Source organism: Mastomys coucha, unplaced genomic scaffold (genome assembly GCF_008632895.1).
Source record: "Mastomys coucha isolate ucsf_1 unplaced genomic scaffold, UCSF_Mcou_1 pScaffold19, whole genome shotgun sequence".
NCBI lineage: Eukaryota > Metazoa > Chordata > Mammalia > Rodentia > Muridae > Mastomys > Mastomys coucha.
In genome coordinates this window covers 20,838,974-20,846,821 of record NW_022196901.1, presented here as the reverse complement: position 1 = coordinate 20,846,821, position 7,848 = coordinate 20,838,974, and the positions used below count along the sequence as shown (strand labels likewise).

Below are 7,848 nucleotides of genomic sequence, written 5' to 3'. Positions count from 1 at the left end.
TCGACCCCATGGCTTCTGCCTTTTCCCCTTTCCTCTCCTCTTCTCTCTGGTCCCTCCCTGGGACCCATAGGCTAGTAATTCAAGTCCACCTTTCTCCCTCCACTGCCCAGTCACAGGCTCTAGCCTTTTATTGACCAGTTACATTGGGGAGCAAGGCTAACATAGCATTCATTACCTGGTGTATGTGAGGATCTGCTGGGGCAACCAGATCTTGGGAGCCAGTATTTAGCATTAGAACACATAGCAGCATGGGACCAACCCACTACATCTTCCAGGTCTAGCATGTTGCTCAAGTCCACAGTAGGCACAAAAGTAATGGTGATATCAGTGATCCGGACAATAAAGGGGATAGAGGGAGCTCTGGAGGTGAGGGGCAACATCTACGGCCTCAGTGGTTCTAATAATGAATGGGGTATGGCTGGGTGTTTGAATGAGAGTGATCCCCATAGGTCCATGTGTTTGAATACTTGATCCCCAGTTGGTGGAACTGTTTGGAAAGGATTAGGAGGAAGTGTTGTCATTGTGAGCAGACTTTGAGGTTTCAAAAGCTCATGCCGGGCCTAGTCTCTCTTTGCTTCCAACTTGTAGATAAGATGTAAGTTCTCAGCTAGCTCTGTAGAGTGTAGCACTGTAGAGCTGTAGCACTATGCCTGCCTGCCTGAGCCATGCTCCTCGTCATAATGGACTGACCCTCTGAAACTATACATGATCCCCCAGTGCTTTCTTTTATAAGTTGCTGTGATCAATGTTTTGTTACAGCAACAAAAAGACCTGGGAGGAGCTTTAGAGGTGAGGCCACACCTATGTCATTGTTGATGGTGATGTTTGCACAAATACATATACATATACATATACATATACATATACATATACATATACATATACATATGCATATACATTTCTCAGCAAGGGGTCCAGCCTTCAGGTTTCTTTTCAAATGCCAGGTTCATAGGCACAAATATGGCTAGCAAGGTAGGGACAAGTGTAGAGAAGCTGCCTGGCTGGCTTTTGAACTTCTTGTTTGATTTCTATTTTGATTGACATATATAATTGTACATATTAATGGAACATAATGAGCTGTCTGGGTGTGTGTATACTTTGTGTAAGGATCAAGTCAGGGTAATTAGCATATTCATCACCTTCAACATCGATTGTTTATTTGTGGGGTGAACATTCCAAATTGTCTCTTCTTGTTATTTTGAGTCTTAGGAATACAACAGCTTGCTGTCACTTCCCACTGTGCTGTAGGACACACAAATATTCCCTCTGTCTGATGGAGGCATTGGACCTGTTGCCTGGTGGCCCCTCTCCTACTTCTTCCTCAGTATTTTGTGCACTACTCAACAGTGAATTGTGATACCCATCAGGCCCTAGTACTGATTCTCATAGGACTTGACACAGTGCTCCCCAGGTCCTGCCGCTACATTTCCACTGAACAAAGTGGTTGATCTAATCATCAGGTCTACAGCCTCGGAACCCCTCCTGCAGCTCTGTCCAACTTCTGGGCTGAAACAGAATTCGCAGTGTACCCAGTGAGTCTGATGCCTCCTCTTGTCATCCCCCATCTTTCTGTAATCCTAAGGCCCACTTAAATACATATCTGACACCGCTCTCAGGCTTAGCAGAACATACCATACAAATAAAGTTAATGTTTTATGTATGTACCTATTATTCTTCTTTATTTAAACCCACTTTATTGAGTAATTATTAGCATGTATCATGGTGGTCTCCATGAGCCAGGGTTGATCCAGTCACCTTTCCTCAGCAGGGTGGGCTGAGCCTACACCTCCCTAAGGACACATGGGTCCCTGAGTGCCATGGGGATGGGAGAGTGGGGTAGGATAGACAGCTGTTTCTCTCTAATTGTGTAAAAATCTGCCATCTGATCTTTCTCTTCTGCCCTGTTTGAAGGATTGAATGAGACAGAGCCAAAGGCAGAGATGTTTCTGGAACACATCTCCATAGCACCTCAGCCCATAAGACTTGATCACAAGGGTGAGAGCCAAGCAGCCTTCGCTCTGCCTCACCTCTATTTAGCAGATCCCAGGTAAACCTTGCCTCAAGCTACCCATGAGCTCTGGAGTCACCAAGCTCCACAGCTTGGCATTGTGATTCCTCTGGCTTCTCCTCCAACTCTACTTGAAATATCTTACATGAAGAAATAATTCTATGATACAGTAATTAATCCTTGGTGTAGCTGAGAAGAAATGTAAAATATGGAACTTAAATCATTTCCCAATTTCTCACAAGAATAGAACTGAACTATTGTGGGTACCACTGAAGGTGATGAGACGGAGAGGACCCACAGGCAGCTCCTCCATAGGAGGACAGCATCTTCACCTTGCTGTACTGAATCCTTCTGCTCCAGGGAGACAGCTGTGGTTACCCACCAGTGTTAGGCACAATGCACTTGTTTCAAAAACAAAATTACACCTCAGTGTGAGCAAATTCACTGCCTAAATCTGTAGGAAGTGACCTGCCAACTGGGGGCTCATTTCCTGTGACTCTTTCCCATTCCCACTCTGCTTCCTTCCCTTGTCTAGGAATCCATGCATCGAGACTCACTGCCACTTTCTGTAATCTCCATTTATAAACCAAGAGTGAAGACTCCTCTAGAAGCTCTGAGCCACATCTCCTTCAGCAGGAATGAAACCCTCCAGCTCACTGGGGCCCATCGCCCCAGTGAATGAGTCCTTTATATGCAACTAGCCAACCATATAATTGGTCACCGCTATCACCTCCCAGAGGAGGGGTGCCATATTTGGAAAGCAGAATACTAATCATTTAAACTGTTTAAATAAGGAAATAGTGGTGATAGCCAGACACAAAAAAGGGATCTTCTGGATAAAACTTAAAATTGTATTTGGCTCTTACGTTTCACATCCCTTTCCCACCCACAGTTACATTGGAAATTGTTCAGTTTGGTTTTAAGCAAAAGAAAACAACATACGTATGAAGTTTCCACAACTTCAGGGTTCTGCACTGTCAGGGGCTCCACTTTGCTCATCTTGGCAGATCAGCAGGACACGGTGTGTCACAGATGAGAATAAACTCAAATACGCCTGCTTCATCTCATACCCCAGGAGGCTCAAAGAATTAATGCACATAATTACAGAGCAAAATGAAAACTTCAGACTTGAACGATTCCATGCAAGTACAGAAAGAAAACAAGTTATCCGTGTGCAAGCGTCCCACTCCTTGCCTGGGAGGTGCTCCTAGTTTGGTACATGCAAGGGTTTGGCTCCCCACCTGGGAGGTGCTCCCTGGCATGCTGGTATGGCACTTGGGCCCATTCTTGTTATTTTCACAGCATTCTGAGCAAGCTGCAGCTGGGGTTCATGGTCCAAAATCCAAACTTAATATCGTGCGCCCAGCTGGCATCTGGTCACATGGGGAGGATTCATGGAGGTCACAGCTTTGCATTGCCTCTCCACCCTGTTCCCACAGGTAAGACCCCCTTGGCCCACAACCCTCCTGATAGCAATGCCTGGTGCAGCTCAAAAACACCCACAGGTTTCAGTTCCCACAAGCTGTAAGATTATGCAAACCAGCCAGTAGCACTCTCTTGTGGAGACCAGGAGCACCTCACTTTCTTCTAACTACAAAGCCTGTCCCTCAAACAGCCTTCCCTATCCAGTGTATTCTTAGAATGGTTGCATGCAGCCCTGGATGACATGGCATGTGCCACTCCTAACTGGACTGGAGATCTTATCTGCCAATGTTGGCTACCATGTTTTGCCTTCCCAGGAACCTAAACCGGAACCTTTGTCTTTCCCATAATGTGTAATCAATGTAATAGCATCCACTGGACCACGCCAAAGTCATCCCAGGACATGTGGTTAGTTATTTGTCATTTGAAAGGGATAGAGGATTTGTTCTGGCTCACAATTGGAGAGAACTTAGTCCTTTGTGGTAGAGAAGGCTTGCTGACTGCAACAAATGTTTATTACATGCCAGGAAGAAGGAGATTGGGGTAGAAAGGATGGCTGTACTACACGCAACCCTCAAGTCCACTCCCAGAGTCCCACTTCCTCCAAGTAGACCCACCTTCTAAAGACTCCACAGCCCTCATAACAGCCCTAACAGCTTGAGATCAAGTGTTCAAACACATGAGCTTATGGGAGATACACCCAAATCCTAAACATTTTCTAAATAATGGAACATCTTGGATCCTCATGCTTAGACCCCAAAGCTCTTGTCTAGGAGGTTGGAGAATGGCTCAGTGGTTAAAAGCACTGGCTGCTCCTACAGAGGACCTACATTCAGTTCCCAATAGCCACGCAGTGGCTCATAACCATTTGTAACCCCACTGCAGGGGGATATGATATCTTCTAACCTTAGGTGTACCAGCTGTATATTTGGTGCATATATTTGCATACATGAAAAAAGACTCATACATATAAAATACAATGAAATAAAATAAATAAACAAAAAAGCTAAACTAAAATAAAGGCTCTTTTCTAAAGTCCAGGTTCTCCCAAAAGCCCACATGAGCTGATCACAAAGGAATCATTAAGGAAGGGTTCCTGGTAGAGTCCAGTAAGTGAGGGTGGCAGAAAGAATCAGAACAGAAGCCGGCAGAGCCAGGCAGGATCCAGAGGAGAGAGTCCTGGCAATAGCCTGGCCCCCAGGAAATCCTGCAAGACAGACACATCTCAGCTTCTACACTATCCTAAAGCAAGGATACTGGGCTCCCATGTTTGCATCACCTGTGAATAATGGTCAGGGTATGAATCCCCAGGTTCCTCTGGTCCTCTCTGAAGCCAGGCAGCCCCAAGTCTATTGGCCATCTATGAGAGTTGTCCCAGTAAGCAATACTGGGTAACAGAAGTCCCAGATTGGCTGGCTGTGCATTTTGGAGGCTGTTTGATCTGGCAATACCTTGTTCCTCCATTTTTCCCACTGTCTTCAGAGTCTTCCTTATTCTTCTCATCACCTATCATCTTGCCTGCTGGAAAACCATCAACTCCCTTCAATTAGGTATCCATACACAAATTGTTCTTGGGTTTGAAGCAGAACAATATTTAACTTGCTGCTAATATTTGTACATCTCAGCTGGAAGATGTCCATGAAGGGCAGCCATTCTGTCCCAGGGCTCCAACTGACTGTGTAAACACATCAGGGATCAACCATCCAGCAACTGGACCCACTCTCCCCTGGAAGCCCTAAAGTTTCTTTCTAAAATCCATCTCTGACACCATCTTACAGCTGTTTATCTGTTTGTTGTCCTTACACAGACTAGAAACAGGGAAATCTATTTGAGGGGGAAATCCCCTCCCTCTGTACAAGAAGATGTATATGATTCAGGATGGCCTCGAATAGTTTGCTAAAATAGAAACAAGGATTAGGTATTGAGAAAAATGCACCACAGAGTCTTCTCTTAAGGAGTTATAATCTAGCAAGGAAGTTTAACATGTTACTAAATAATTGATTTGTGTGCTTCTAAGTGGAATTTGTGTGCTTCTAAGTGATCTCTCCATTGGAAGCAATGTGTTCAAACAAAGAAGCTTCGGTCTATTACAGACACGTTAGTGTGTGCTTTTCATTCTTTCTGGGCCATATGTTGTCTTTGATTATTCTCTTCTCCATTGTTAATCATTCATCACTTCCTGCCCCTTCTCTTGCCTCAACTCTTCTTCCCCCATCTTATTACCTACTGTTTCCTTTCTTTGCACAAAAAGAATTACATTCAATTTGCCAAACCAGCATGCTCAGACATTCATGGATGCCCACAGGCATGCTTTATATCACATGACTTCCTAGGAAAATTACAGCTGAGCCCTGCAGGGATCCTCTTTAGTCTTTTTCTAATAAAGATGTGAGAGAAGCTGTCCTGACACAAATGCCCAAGTTGCTGACTGACTCTGGCTTGCTCTTGGTATGATCTTGCTCAAATTAATGCACCTCTCCTGGTCTCTGTTGGAACTGGATGACTGGCAAAGGGTGCTGTGGAATTAAACTGGGTATGATCAAGTCTGATATAGCCTGAGTTCAGCCTGGGACTTGACACAGTGTCTGTCCCAGTGTTTACTGCTAGGTATTGGACCCAGGTGAGCATTCTGATCACCCGTAGAGCTTTAAAACTTACAGATGCTGAAATATTACCCAAGATGGGCAGGGTTGCCATCCATGAAAATGAAGACAGGCAATCAGGAAAAGAGAACACCAGGCTAGTCGGAGTTCATTTTCTCTCCCATCTCTCCTCATCTGTGGCACCAAGTTCACTCCATTTCCTTCTGATCATCTGACATCTCATCATTTCACACTCAATGATTGTGAAATCAAAAGGCCATGGACATTAAAATGATTAAATTCTGCCTGGTGAACTTCTATATAATTCTCAAGGACATTTCCTGTACAGGAAATGAAACACTTTGATTGAAGAATATCGTTTAAAAAAAAAAAAACTCATCTAGAGACGAAGCTATGGATAAAACCCACATAGATAACGTCAGATTCCTAAACTCCCCTCTCAGGACCCCAGGAAGAAAGCCTAAAGACACAAATGCAAATTTATTAAAAAGCTTTCTTTACTAAATGTGTAACATCTGTTCCACACAAAAAGATACTCCAAAGACAGCAAAGTTATTTGTGGCCTCTTCTATGTCTGATGAATATAGATATCTATAAATCTTCTAGACATGACCAGATAGCATCAATAAATGTGAATGATGGCCCAGCACTAACGTCATTAAAAGGAATTAATCCCACAGACTCCACAGTGATAGGTGACTCATCCTCAAGAGCCTTGTCAGCACTTCAAATATTTCTCAACTGACAAAGATTGGACAGTTGGGAAGACAGAATATATGTCATCAGACGCAGTGTGACAGGACCCACCAAGATAAATCAACCCTCTCCCCACCAACAAGGACCAGGAAAAAGGAATGAACTGTTATCAAGCAGAGTATAAGCAAAGCTTTACCTCCCAGGCTCCAGGAGTCCAAGCAAGGCCAGCTCGAAACAGAAGAACATGACGTGGGGTGGTTTTCCTGGGTGATGGGGTAGGGCTGGTGCTCCACAAGTGTTTGCTGCTGGTGGATGGAGTTTGTGCCAAGACACAAGTCGACACAATGCCTAGACACACTTCTGGCTCGGCCCCTACTTATTCTTTCTAGAAAGACTTTCTCCATGAAGGAAGCATGTATTGGGACCTCTTTATCTAGCTAAGGGCTGGTGACAACTGGCAAGTCCTTGAAGTCCTGTGGAATGGGTGTGGCCCTGGCACCCTTAGGGAATAAGATAATCTTCTAGCAAGATGAGTAAGTGCTTATCTGTCTTCAGGAATTAGGCTGGACCCTAGGGAGCCACCTAATAGTCACCTGGCCATACCTGTCCCTGAGAACGGCCTGTTTCTACTCCATTCAGTGACAGTTTGAGGCAGGTGCATACCTCCATTTGGACACTTAAGCATCAGCTGAAGCCTTAGTTGAAATCTATTTTCTTTATTAGCTTGCATTTGTGCTTGGGGATACACACCACAGTGCAGATATGGGGATCACAGGACGGTTCTGTGTCTGTGAGAAATGGATGGCTCTCTCCTTACACAATGTGGATTCTAGAGATCAAATTCAGGTCACCAGGCCTGTGTGGCAGCACCTTGGTCACCAAGCTGTATCACTGGAACTGCAATTTCCTTTGTCAAATCCAAATTCCTTCACAACTCTCTGGTATATTTTCCTGGGGCCACTATCCTCTCCATAACCTCTGTGCAAGCTTCAGCATCTGTGTTCCAAGGAGCCCAATCTCTGACATGTACTTAATTACTCTCATAGTATATGGATGATGATGATGATGATGATGATGATGATGATGATAATGATGATGATTGTGGTGGTGGTGGTGGTG

General features: G+C 44.5%; 1 pseudogene; it reads left to right on the top strand.

Annotated features, from left to right (window-relative positions):
* Positions 1-282: 282 nt before the first annotated feature.
* LOC116097635 overlaps positions 283-7,848 on the top strand; it is an 88,427-nt pseudogene continuing 80,861 nt past the window's right edge.